Source organism: Prionailurus viverrinus, chromosome F1, assembly GCF_022837055.1.
Source record: "Prionailurus viverrinus isolate Anna chromosome F1, UM_Priviv_1.0, whole genome shotgun sequence".
NCBI lineage: Eukaryota > Metazoa > Chordata > Mammalia > Carnivora > Felidae > Prionailurus > Prionailurus viverrinus.
In genome coordinates, this window is record NC_062577.1 from 28,337,735 (window position 1) to 28,350,433 (window position 12,699).

The window sequence follows — 12,699 nt, forward strand, 5'->3', positions numbered from 1 at the left end:
TTCAAATCCAATCACTATGCAATTTTAATCAACTGTTGCTGTTGTTCTTGTTGGGTACAGTATACTTTATTGATGGTACATGATAAGGTACGGCTCCCCAGTTCCCTCCCCTTCTTCAGGGGAGTCTGGGATGGAAACTGTGTAGAGGTTAGGAGATTCTCATTGTGTTTGGGGATGAACTGGGGCAAAGACTCCCCAGCAGCTGAGCACCTTTCTCATCTATTGCTTTTACTGGGGCTGGTGGTCCAGGGGGCTCTTACTTCTTAGAGGCCATGTAGACCATCAGGTCCACCACTCAGTTGCTAGAGCCAAATTCACTATCATACCAAGAAACAAGCTTGAAAAAGTGGTCATTGAGGGGAATGCCAGCCCCAGTATCAGAGGTGGAAGAGTCAGTGCCACCGTTAAAGTCGCAGGAGACAACCTGGTCCTCGGTGTGCCCCAGGATGCCCTTGAGGGGGTCCTCTGATGCCTGCGTCACCACCTTCTAGATGTGATTGTATTTGGCAGCTTTCTCCAGGTGGCAGGTCAGACCCACAACATTGTGGTTGGGGACACTGAAGGCCATTCCATGATCTTCCCATTCAACCAACTCAGGGATGACCTTGCCTACAGCATTGGCAGCACCAGTAGAAGCAGAGATGATGTTCTGGGCAGTCCCTCAGCCATCACACGGTTTCCCAGAAGGGCCATCTGTGGTCTTTTGGGTAGCAGTGATGGCATGGACTGTGGTCATGAGTCCCTCCACAATGCCAAAGTTGTCATGGATGACCTTGGCCAGACGGGCCAAGCAATTGGTGGTGCAGGAGGTGTTGCTGAAAATCTTGAGTGAGTTGTCATACTTCTCTGGTTCACACCCATCACAAACATGGGAGCATCAGCAGAAGGGGCAGAGATGATGACCCTCTTGGCCTCACCCTTCAAGCGAGCCCCAGCCTTCTTCGTGGAGGTAAAGACCCCAGTGGACTACACAACATCTTCAGCACCAGCGTCACCCCATTTGATGTTGGTGGGATTTCATTCTTGGAAGAAGTGTATGGGCTTTCTATTGATGACAAGTTTCCTGTTCTCAGCCTTGACTGTGCTATTGAAATTGCAGCGGCTGGAATCGTACTGGAACATGAAGACCATGTAACTGAGGTCTATTAAGAAGTCACTGATGGTGACAATATCCACTTTGCCAGAGTTAAAAGCAGCCCTTGTGACCAGGTGCCCAATATGGCCAAATCCATTTACTCTGACCTTCACCATCGTGTCTTGGGAACATGGCTGGCACTGCACCAGAAGATGCAGCTGTCTGTCGAACAGAGAGGAGCAGAGAGCACAATTTTAATCCTCTTTAAAACAACTTCTTCCCTCAGATTATCAGGTCCATTAAATATAAGCCTCCTGAGGGACCATCACAAAGTCTCTTATCAGGAGCTCTGGGGGAGGCGCTCAGATCACCAGGCCTGAGGAAGCTCTGGACCCTGGGCACAGACAAGGAGGATTCAGAGAAGGGGGAGATGGGGAGCCCTCCCTCCTGCCATCTGGATTCCTCTGTGACTCAGTCTCCTTCAGCTGAAACTCCCCCATTGCCCACAAACCTCACGCTCAGCCAATTTGTCTGTGAGCACAGGCTTGCAAGCGACGAGCACTAAATCAAAGCAGTTTTCCTGAATCAGGAAAATGATGAGCACATTCCAAACCTTTACAGGCTTTTCTTTCTTCGTTTCTGGAGAATTTAAAAATAGATCTGGAGATGACTCTTTGCAGCTGAATTCCACAGGCATGATATCCTCTTTCCACAGTAGAGATGTAAGGGAAACAGCTGACTGGAAAGGCCTTTCCTTGATGTCATTAATTGTCCTCCTGGTCCAATGTTAGGATCTCAACTACTAAGTGGCAGGCACCAGTGTTTGGGCAGGGCCAGCCCTGGGCAACAGCACAGAAGACCCTTCCATTCTGTTCTCCCCTCATTTCCGTGGTGTACCCACTCCGCTTGCCCTCTGTTCTTTCCCACTGCAAGGTACAGTGGAGTGTATCTCCAGTTTGGCTCATCTTCAGCTGCACCTGGGGTGTGTGGAAACACAGATTGCTGAGCTCTGCCCCTGGAGAGTGATTCAGGAATCTGTATTTTGGGACCAAGAATGTGTATTTTTAACTATTCCCTTGGTGATTCCGAAGATCAGCCCAGTTTAAGAAACACTGGCGTAGTGCTATGAGCAAGGACTTTGGAATCAAAGACAAAGTTGAGCTCAAACTTAACTTCTGCCACTGTGGCCAGGGACCATTACAAAGCTTCTCTGAGTCTCAATTTGCCCATCTGTAAAATACGAAGCTTGAGTAAAGTAATGTATTTTAAATTTTTTCAAATTGAAAATCGTTGTTCTTCTTCTTCCCAAATATAAAATCAGATTCTCCCCAAACAACTCATTAAGCCAGGGGAGAATCAAGAATATGAATCATGTTGCTAAAAAGAAAAGGACCATACCTGCCTGCCACCCTACCCTCCATCTCCACCCTACCCATCTGGGAGAGCACAGGGCAGAGGTCATGACTTCAAGCCTCTCAAGCAGCTAGTGGAGGCCTGATGCTGGAGCCCTAAGTGAGTTGGGGCAATCCTGGGTGGATGAAGCCCTGGTGGGCTGAGCAGGCAGCAGGATTCTGAGGTCTGTCAGTGCTTGTTGGTGGGACACAGGTTGTCACGTACTACAGGTGTCCCAGGAGTGTTGGGCCTTGTGAATGCTGGTGGCTAGCACAGCTGTGCCAGGAATGACTGGTCACAGGCAGGTACCTACTATTCCCTGGTTCACTGCTGCAGGCACCATGACCATGTTATATAGGAGGCACTCATGATTTTTAAGATCCTGGAACTATAATGGGCATATATTAAGGGCTCCATAAATATTGGTTCCCACCAAGTCCTGCATTACAAGGAGATATAGTGGACTAATAAGACAATTGTGAGTTATAATCTCTCTCTAGAGAGGTCATCATTTTATGGGAGAGAGACAGAGTGTGTTAAGACCGAGGACAAATCCTTGAATGTAGAGAATGTAGAGAGGGAAATGTCAGAGGTGGGTAGCAGGGGAGGTCTTCTAGCCCCCACAAATTATACTTGCAGGATTTCCTATCTCAATAGAAAATTTAAAAACCTTTTACCCCTTCCTTGCCAATAATCCTTCTCGTCAATAATCCTTTGTCTCCTTCTCTATTAAGAATCAGATTGTGCTGATTCTATCATGCCCAAACTACTGGTCAGTCTTAACTTATATTTGATAGACTGACTGCCTGTGGAGGAAAGGTTGACTGATTACATACATTTCTTCTTGCCGTGATCAGAGTGTTGTGCTTGTATGATGTTGACTCAACTCTCTTTGACTTGGCATAGGGATGATGGGATGCAGTGGTGAGTGGCAAATCATGATGGCTTTTGCATGCTTTGATGATGGCCATGGCTGTACTCAATGTCCTCCAAATTCATAGCCCCCACACCCATGGAATGGAGCCTCAGGTGAAGGTGGGGAGGACCCCTCCTGGCATGAACGATAAAGGGTTTCTCCTTGCTCAGCAGGTAGTATGCAGTCAACCAATATTTGTTGATTGCTTCCTTGATTTTGTTCTAAATCTTTAAATTTCTTCTAAAATCTTTAGGATTCTAGATTTTGGTTGTAGGAGAAGCATGGATGGGGAAGAAGTGAACTGTGAGATTAGATAATATTTTATAGTTCAACTTTTATATTTCTGCTGTATTGTGTAACAAGAAGGCTTAACGAGAAAGAATGGTCTTTGGAGTTTGGTGGACTTGGTTTCAGATCTTGCCTTCACCAGGTAGTTAGTCCAGATAGGCTAAAATCTCAGTAGCTTCAAACAGTGAAGATTTATTCATCCAAGTCGGAGTCCAGTGCAGGTGGAAGAGGGCAGGGTGAAGGGTGCTCTGCTCCACTGAGTCATTCAGGGACCAAGCTCCTCCCATCTTAATCATGTGGCTTTGTGGTGCCCGGGCCATCCAGATAGTGACAGGAAAGGGGATGAAGGACCATCTGCCAGATTTTTATGGGCCAGGCCTGGAAGTGGCAAAAAATCATCTCTGTCCCCATTTCATTGGCCAGAACTCAGTCACTTGGCCAGTCTTTAACAACAAGAGGGTCTGGGAAATGTAGGTGAACATGTGCTTAGAAAGAAAAGGAGAATATGGATATTATTCTGCCACAGGTGTGCGACCTTGGGTAAATGACTTCAATTCTCTTAGCCTTAATCTCCTCATCTGTACAGTGGGAATGTTCTGTATCTAGTGGGGCTGTTATAAGACTTGAAGGATATGATATACATAGCATGCTTGACATACAAGTATGCCCTTCTCTTTTAAGTGTACAAGTCAGCACTTTTTTCTTCCTCTGGGTAACCCCAAATACTAACTGGTTGGAAGTTGGGCCTCAGTAAGCTTTCTATCTAGTTAGGAGAACATCGATGAATACTCACTGCTCCTTTTCACCTGGGGGTGAAGGGCTTAGTCTGAATGATTTCCTCTCCAGGAATTGGTGACTGGTCACTAAATCTTGGGGAAGTTGTCTTCAGGTCTTTTCATGGTGTGTGTTAAGGGTTTGCTGGAGTATTACCTTAATATCTAGGAGCTATTTACTTGGAGGAAAATAACCAGAAAAAAGGTACTTCCATAGTAGCATCAGACATTTATGTTAATATAGGTAAAAACATTCTGATGAGAATGAGTAGACTGTTGGAAGTATTTTGGAAAATTCTTTCCTTCTTTTGAAATCTTTAAGAAAAGGGCAGTGTCTGCCTTTTGAAGTTATTCAGAACATCTCAGTTTAGGGTCAGAAGAATGAACTGTTGCTTCTGGGGCCACTTCCTCTCCCCTGTTCTTTCTCAGAGTGGTCCTTTTCTCTCTCCTCCTGGAAATGAGGTGCCTAAGCCTTTGTGCCTGGATTGACCTATCCAAGAGATATCCTCTGAGGTCTTCTTTATATGAATATCCAGACTCCCTAACCCTCCAGGTCAGGTTCCAGAACATTCTGTTCAGTTCACCAGTCAGACCCAACGAGGAACAAGCAGAAGAATGTCAATGTAGGAGATGTAAGGGGAGAAGACATTAGTGGGGGGTTGTCATGGGAAGCGGGATATAAACAAAATGCCTGTTTCCAAAGATGCCTTAATGTCCTGTGTTCTCTGCTCTCCAAGACGTACACTGTAGGGTGGTTGCGGCAGGGTGAGGAGCTGAACGCCAAGCTCAGCTCCAAGAGAGGAGAAAGGGGGAAGGTTTGGTGGCCAGATGCTTTTCCTTCCTCTGACTTTTGCTGGGCCACTTAGAAACGACTAGGAAACCCAGACTGTGTTCCTTTCTCTGAATGCCTTCCAGCTATGTCCCTCCCCAACCCCTAACTGGAGGCCACACTATTTTTACATTTCTCTTGGGAAGTAGATTCCAAAATTTCTGTAAGTCTTCCCGTCAGCAGAGCCTCTGATTTCCAGTAAATTCAGGGTCGCCTAGTTTTCTATATTCATTTGCATTCATTTGCATAAAATTAGCATGCTTCTGAGTCCCGGACTCTGAGTCAAAGCAACTCAGAGAACTAATGCAAATGGGCTCCAGCTTTCGTGCCCCACAGAGGTGGCAGAGAGAGGCAGCCTCGGCCTCAGAGAGAGCAAGAGTGGTGGCCCTGACTTGTAGGCAAGAGGTTTTGTCATCCACTTGACCTGTAGATCCTCACTCTGGGTCCACTGAGAGCTCTCAGGGGACCTCTGTTTTCCAGACCCTGAACCTTCACCCTCAATGTGGTAGAGCCTAGCAGAGGGGATTTGAGTCATGAAGCAAGCGTCGGGGGGTTAGGTTTGGTGGGACAGGAGTGGGTGAAGAGGGATCCTCAGATCCGAGTAAAAGTCAGAAGGAAGCAGTGAAGTCAGAGGCGGGGATGGAAGGAGGGATGACAGAGAGCCTCACTGGACATGGAGACAGACCAGGGAGGGGAGCCTTGGGGTAGGAAAAGGAAAGAGGGGAGAGGGAGCAGGAATGGGTGGGGAAGCTCTGTGTGGCTAGTTAGATTGGAGAGTGATCATCTGTTATCTAGGAAGTTAGTGGTCACAGTGGGGGAGTGGCGAGGCAGATTTTCTGGAGCCCATTCCTTTCCTTTCTCTTAGACAAGGGTTTCTTGCTGGGCCCGGAAAGTCATCCCTTGGGTCTGTCCAGGGATGGTCTGAGGTGTCACAGCCTGAAAGTGCCTATGACAGATTTTTTAGCGGTCCCAGGTGAGACAGATGTCGGCAGTGTGGAACTAGAAGGAACAAGCCACTCTGCCCACATATGCACCTCATTCCTCCAGTGGCCAAGACACCCTGGGCCTGAGTGAGAGGCAAGGAGTGGAGGGAGATGGAGGGGCCCCCAGAGCCAGGGGGAGAGGGTGGTGCCTGATATGGCGCCCAGTATTCTAAGCCATGGAGTTTGTTGACTGCCTGCTGGCTAAAGGCTGGCCATTCACCACGGTGCAGGGGCAGATACCTTCTAAGGCCACGTACTTCACAGAGTCAGCCCACCCTGGGGCCTGGGGGGTGAGCCCCAGTGTGAGACGTCTTGGGATTTAATCCTGGCTCCACCACCAGAGGCCTTGGGTAAGTTATTTGAACTTGTCTGTGCCTCAATTCCTTCATCTGTAAAATGGGAATAATAATGCTGACTTGATGGAGCTGTGGAAAAAGAACTGAACACAACAGCCCCTGTAGAGTTTTTAGAACAGCGGCTGCCAGAGAGGAAGCACTCAATAGATACTACTATCATTATACGTGGCAGCCCCATAAGATGAAGGAACAGACTGCAGAACTTGGAAGGAAACACGGGGTGGGCTCCCCCTTTCTTGGCTTCGTGCCCAGTGTGGCAGCTGCTCATCCACTTTCAGCTCAAGTGGATACAGCCACAGCAGCAGGCCGTGTGGACGAGGGCCAGGCGCGGGCTCTGGCCAACCACAGGCTGGGAAATGACACGGGTAGTGATGTGGTTTCCTTTTTTTCCTCTCTTTCCAGGCGGGGAGTATGAAGGGAAAAGAAATTGCTCTTTCGTTTGGCAGGCGCAGGAGCTGGAAGGAGGGACCCTACCAGGAAGAAAGGCAGGGAACCCTGCACGACTTATCTGGACCACTCCCAACAAAGGGCCGCTGGGGAGGGTCTTTGGGCATGGCCTCTGTGGGCAAGGAAGGACTAAGCGTCATTAGTGATATCTCTCCCTGTCCTGGGCCTCCTGTCAGTCAGAGCTGCAGAAGGCTCCTGGAAGGGAGGGAAGGAAGGGGCGTAGGGAAGGATAGAAGGTCCTGGACACACTGCATCCAGATGCAGGAGTGACCGGTGGATCCTTTCCTGTCAACAGAGTCCTCAACATATGCCATTTCTCCCCTCTGTCTCACACACACAGACACCTCCAGGACTCCCTCTTGGCCCAAGCTGACTTCCCTGACAGCATGCCTCAGTCTCAGTCTCAGCTTATCACCGATTTACACAGCTGCTATCTTGTGGCCTAAAGTACTGAGCTGGTAGATCACAAAAAGTTCTGAGAGGCTTCTCAGCAGGCTGTTCTCCACGTCCTTACTACTGAGATCCCAATGTGCCACCCCCACCCCCATTTCCTCCAGCCCTTGCTTTTCCCTTGAAGTTCAGCCCCGGATGCTGTGCGATGGCTGGTGGCCCAGCCTGGGATTCACCCTCTGGGCCCTCGCCTCCTCCCGAGTGGAGTTATCAGATGAAACAGGTTGTAACGTAACAGAGTCTCTGTCTCTCAGCCTGGACATAGAGTTGTGACTCCTGGCCCTATGTCACTCCAGATTTATCCTTAGCCCGACTTCTGTCGTCATCAGCTTAAGTTAAATTCACCATCCCTGTTGGATACCCAGAAAAGTCCAAAACCGGTTGCTAGTTGATACTCAAGTTTAGAGGATTCTTGGATTTCAGCAACAGAAAGGAGTAATTGTGTCTGGATGCAGTCAGTTGGTTGGAGGGGGACCGGTTGAGCTAATCCCGCTTTGCTCTATCCACAAGACCCCCACCCATCTCTGAAGGCCCGGACCCGGGCCAGGACTGGGACAGGCCTCTCTGGGAACAGAGGCCTGCCAGACTGGTTTCTCTCCTTGACCAAGAAGCCAAAAAGAGATTGTAATGTTGAGGCAATGAATGTGAAACAGAAACAAATGGTTCCAGTTCCAGGAAGTCAGAAATGGAAGGAAAAATCATTGGTATTCTTTGGGACCCACTGTGGGCTAGGTTTTGGGCTGTGCTCACCAGAACTCTGCCACTTACTTGAAGTAGGACCTTGGGAAAGCCCCTGTCCTCTCTAGGCCTCAACTTCCTCATATGTAAACTACATCTGGGATTAGTCAAGACCTTTCCGGGCCTGACATGCTATGTATGGTTCCAGGTGTCCCAGGATTCTATCACCAGAGGGTCAAAGAGCTTGGGGATATGTAGGGAGGGGTGGGGAGAAGAGGACTAAGAAATGCCCAGTGGGATTCCTTATGAGTTTGGTTCATTGAAAGGGGGAGGAAAAGAAGGGAGTAAGAAAGTAAAGTGAAAAGAGGTAAGAACATAAGAGAGGGAGTTAAGGAGAGGGAAAGTATGAAAGATGGAGGTGGCTGCAGTGACCTCAGGGCTCCTTAGGTACATCCTGGCCAGGGGGCTTTGTTAGCATGGGGGTGGGGGGGGGGGTGGCAAACTGTATTTTCCAAAGAAGGCCACAACAATATTGCCACCCCCCATGCCCTTTCACAATGTGATCTTGCCATTTCCCTCTGAAGAGGTGGACTTTAATTGCTCTCCCTTTAAATCTGGGTTGCTCTTATGACTTGCTTGTAACCAGCACAATGTGGTAGCAGTTCTGCCGGGTGACTTCTGAGGCTCAGCCAGAAGCAGCTTCCCCTTGGTTATCTTGGGATATTTGCTCTGAGGGAAGCCAGTCTGACTACCTGTGACCATCATGCCGGAAGGCCCCATGGAAGCATGCCTCTTGATAATCCCACCTTATGGCCATTTTCTTCAAGGCACCGGACACAGGGATGGAGCTCTCCTTGACTCTCCGGACCAGACTACTGAACCACCTCACTGGATACCATGAGCAGCAGAAGCCAGTGCTCCCAGGTAAGCCTTGTCCAAAGTCCTGGTGTAGAAGAATCTATGAGATACCATCTTTTGGGGTCACAAAGTTTTTGGGGGTAGTTTGTTATAAAGCAAAAGGTCGCTGGAACAGGATGGTAGGAGAGGCATATAAAAACATAAGCTTCCTTGAAATGAGAAACCCTTGAAAATGTATGAACAACACTTAAGATCTCAGAGATGTGTGAGATTTCAAAACTAACTTGAAAGCCAACCTCTAACTTTCCCTATTCAGGATATTATAACACAATTACCATTTTCCATGGTCGCCATATATGTTTTTGAAAAGTATGTTTTTAGGGGCGCCAGGGTGGCTCAGTCAGTTAAGCATCTGACTCTTGGTTTCAACTCAGGTCATGACCTCACAGTTCATGAGTTTGAGCCCTGCTTCAGGCTCTGCACTGTTAGTGGGATTCCCTCTCTCTCCCTCTCTCTCTCTCTCTCTCTCTCTCTCTCTCTCTCTCTCTCTGCGCCTCTCCCCCGCGTGTGCACACGCACGTGCTCTCCCTCTCAAAAATAAATAAATAAACTTATTTTTAAAAAGTGCATTTTTGTGAGAAAGGGAGAAAAGGCACTTCACCCCACCAGGATGGTTTTCAAAGGAAAGAGATGAGCAACATCAAATGTTGGCAAGGACGTGACACCCAGAAGGCTCACGCGTTCCTGGCAGGCGTGTGCAATGGCACAGTCACTTTGGGATATCATCTAAAACTGAACATATGCATATATTCAATTCCATTTCGAAGTATACGCCTGACAGAATTTTATGTATATTTTTACCCAAAGGTCTGCATATAAATGTTCATAGCAGCACGATTCCTAATAATCAAAAATTGGAAACAACCCAAACACCCTCCAGCAGCTGAATGAATAAATAAATGGGAGAATATTTTTGCGATGAAATACTGTATGGCAATGAGAATGAATGAACTGTTGCCAGAAAAAGAATCCTGGGCAAATCTCATGAATAGGAGGCTGAGGGAAAGAAACCAGAGTCAAAGAATACATACAGTGTGATTCCGTTGGCATAAAGTTGAAAAACAAAGCAAAATTAATCTATGGTGTTAGAAGTTAGGATAATGGTTACCTTTGGCGGTAGTGACTGAAAGAGAACATGAGGGGGGCTTCTAGAGTTGTGGTGAGGTTCTTTTTTTTTTAATGTTTGTTTATTTTTGAAAGAGAGCACACACGCGAGCAAGTGGGGGAGGGGCAGACACACACACACACACACACACACACACACACACACACACGCAGAATCTGAAGCAGGCTCCAGGCTCCGAGCTGTCAGCAACCAGCCCACCATGGGGCTCGAACCCATGAACCACAGGATCATGCCCTGAGCTAAAGTCGGACGCTCAACCGACTGAGCCACCCAGGCGCCCCCGTGTTGATGTTCTGATTCATCACTGTGCTAGTTATGTGGGGGTTTTGGGTACATATGTTATACTTCAAACTAAAATGTTAAAAACAGGAGGAAGGACATACTCTCAAAGCAAAGGATAAGTCTTTCAAAAATGAATTTGGCTTCATAAAGCATTTTTTTAATGAAAAACTTTCCAAAACCAGTGTAAATTGCATTATGGCAAGGTGCTGGGCCTGTGGCGATGTCCGTGGGAGAACAAAACCAGGGTGATGTGGCCAGCAGCGACTGGAACTGTGGGGAACAGGCCAGCCCACCAAGAAAGGTGCTTCTCAGTGGCTCTTTGCTGCCAACCGCGCTGTGTGCACGTGACATGCATATCGAGGAGGGTCTTTCCCAGCCTTTTAAAGGCCATGGCACATGTAGAAAATGGCAACACTGGAAGGGCATTCCGGGGTATCAGATGGGGCTATTGGCAGCCAAAACCAACTGGCTAGGTCGTCCAGGTGCCCCAAAGATGATGGGTCTCATCACCCCAGCACACCTGTGAGAAGACACCCACTTAGAGAGTGTAGGAAGACATGCACCTCTATAACACATTTTTGGGTCTTGTGCTCTTCTCCAGGAAAATCCGGCTCTATATCCCCCTCACCTCTGCATTACAGGTTCCATCTGCAGTAGTGAAGATCAGGGGGTTCAGGGGTTTATGCAGCATTCTGGCCTCGTCTCCCCTTCCAGCCTCATTGCCCACCACGCTCTCACCCCCCACCCCGCACTTCACCCCTCCCCATCCCCTAAGCACATTACATCCTGGGCACACTGCACTTGTCTGTCATCTAGAAATATCTCCCAAGATCCCAAAATGCCCAAGTCTTTTTTTTTCTCCATCATCTCTCTGCTCAGACCTTCCCCTCTCTGTGATGCCTCTTTCTATACACTGCCCAAGGCTACTGCCACACTTTGGCTTGTGGTACTGGCGTGTGTGTGTGTGTGTGTGTGTGTGTGTGTGTGTGTGTGTACATGAACATCTTCATGGGCCCTGATTTCCTATCTTGCCCACAGTAGGTGTTCAACAGTTGTTTCTCGAATGACTTCTAGGTTGCAGAGGGACCCTGACCATAACTCCACCCTACCTCTATTCGTTTTTTTTTAAATTTTTTAACGTTTATTTATTTTCAAGAGACAGAGACAGAGTACAAGTGGGGGAGGGGCAGAGAGAGAGGGAGACACAGAATCTGAAGCAGGCTCCAGGCTCTGAGCTGTCAGCACATAGCCCGACGCGGGGCTCAAACCCACAGACTACGAGATCATGACCTGAGCCGAAGTCAGACATTTAACCTACTGAGCCACCCAGGCACCCCAGACCCTACCTCTTTTCTTGATGGTCACTCTGTCCCCTTGAGTCAGAACCCCCAACCTCCCAGAGCACCCGTCTTGTGGTCACTCCACATTCTGCCAGAGGCTTGGAGCTCTGCAGCCTGGATGAGGTGCATCCTCTTGACTCAGACCCCTCCCTCCCAGCTCACACCACTGGGATTGGTGTTATGCTAACTGTGGTGTGACAAAGGGAAGGCGTGACTGCCACTCAGCCTCAGTCCTGGCTCCTCTCTTTCAAGCAGTAGTCTGCATTACCAGGATGTGGCCACAAGGGGCTCTGCCGGGCGACTCTTGGGCACAGTGAGGAGGGTTCTGTGGGAATACCTCCTGTCCCCATGGGCAAGGAACAGTTCAGGCAGTGTCTCCTCTCCTCTCCAGTTCCCTTTGGCTGCCTTGTCCTGATGTTTTACCCCTTAGCCACCTAGAAGCTGTTTTATATCTTAACACATTCCTCCTTGCTTTCCACAGAGTGAGGAGGGCCTTCCACTTTTGTCATTTCCACCTCCTTTAGCTGAGCCTACACCATGATCTCCCGGTCTTTCAGGATGTGGAGTGGAAAATTGTCCTGTTCCATCATTTCACACCTCTGGACCCCACCTCCCTTCTGTTTCCCCCACTGCCACCCAGGATCAGGATTCCCCATCTCTGGGCAGGATTAATGGAATGGCTTCCTGGAGGATCCCCTGTCTCCAGACAGCCCCCTGTCCATCAGCTGTCCACTCTGGAGCCAGAGAGAACTTACTCCCACCAGACGCTGGCCTTCAATGGCTCCCCAAATCCTGGACATTCACGCAGCACCCCAGGTGCCCGAAGATCCAGCTGCCTGATTCTCC

At 48.6% G+C, this 12,699-nt stretch overlaps 1 pseudogene; it reads right to left on the minus strand.

Moving 5' to 3' along the window:
• Window positions 1-256: 256 nt before the first annotated feature.
• Window positions 257-1,317, minus strand: LOC125155447 (glyceraldehyde-3-phosphate dehydrogenase-like; annotated as a pseudogene).
• Between the last annotated feature and the right edge of the window lie 11,382 nt (window positions 1,318-12,699).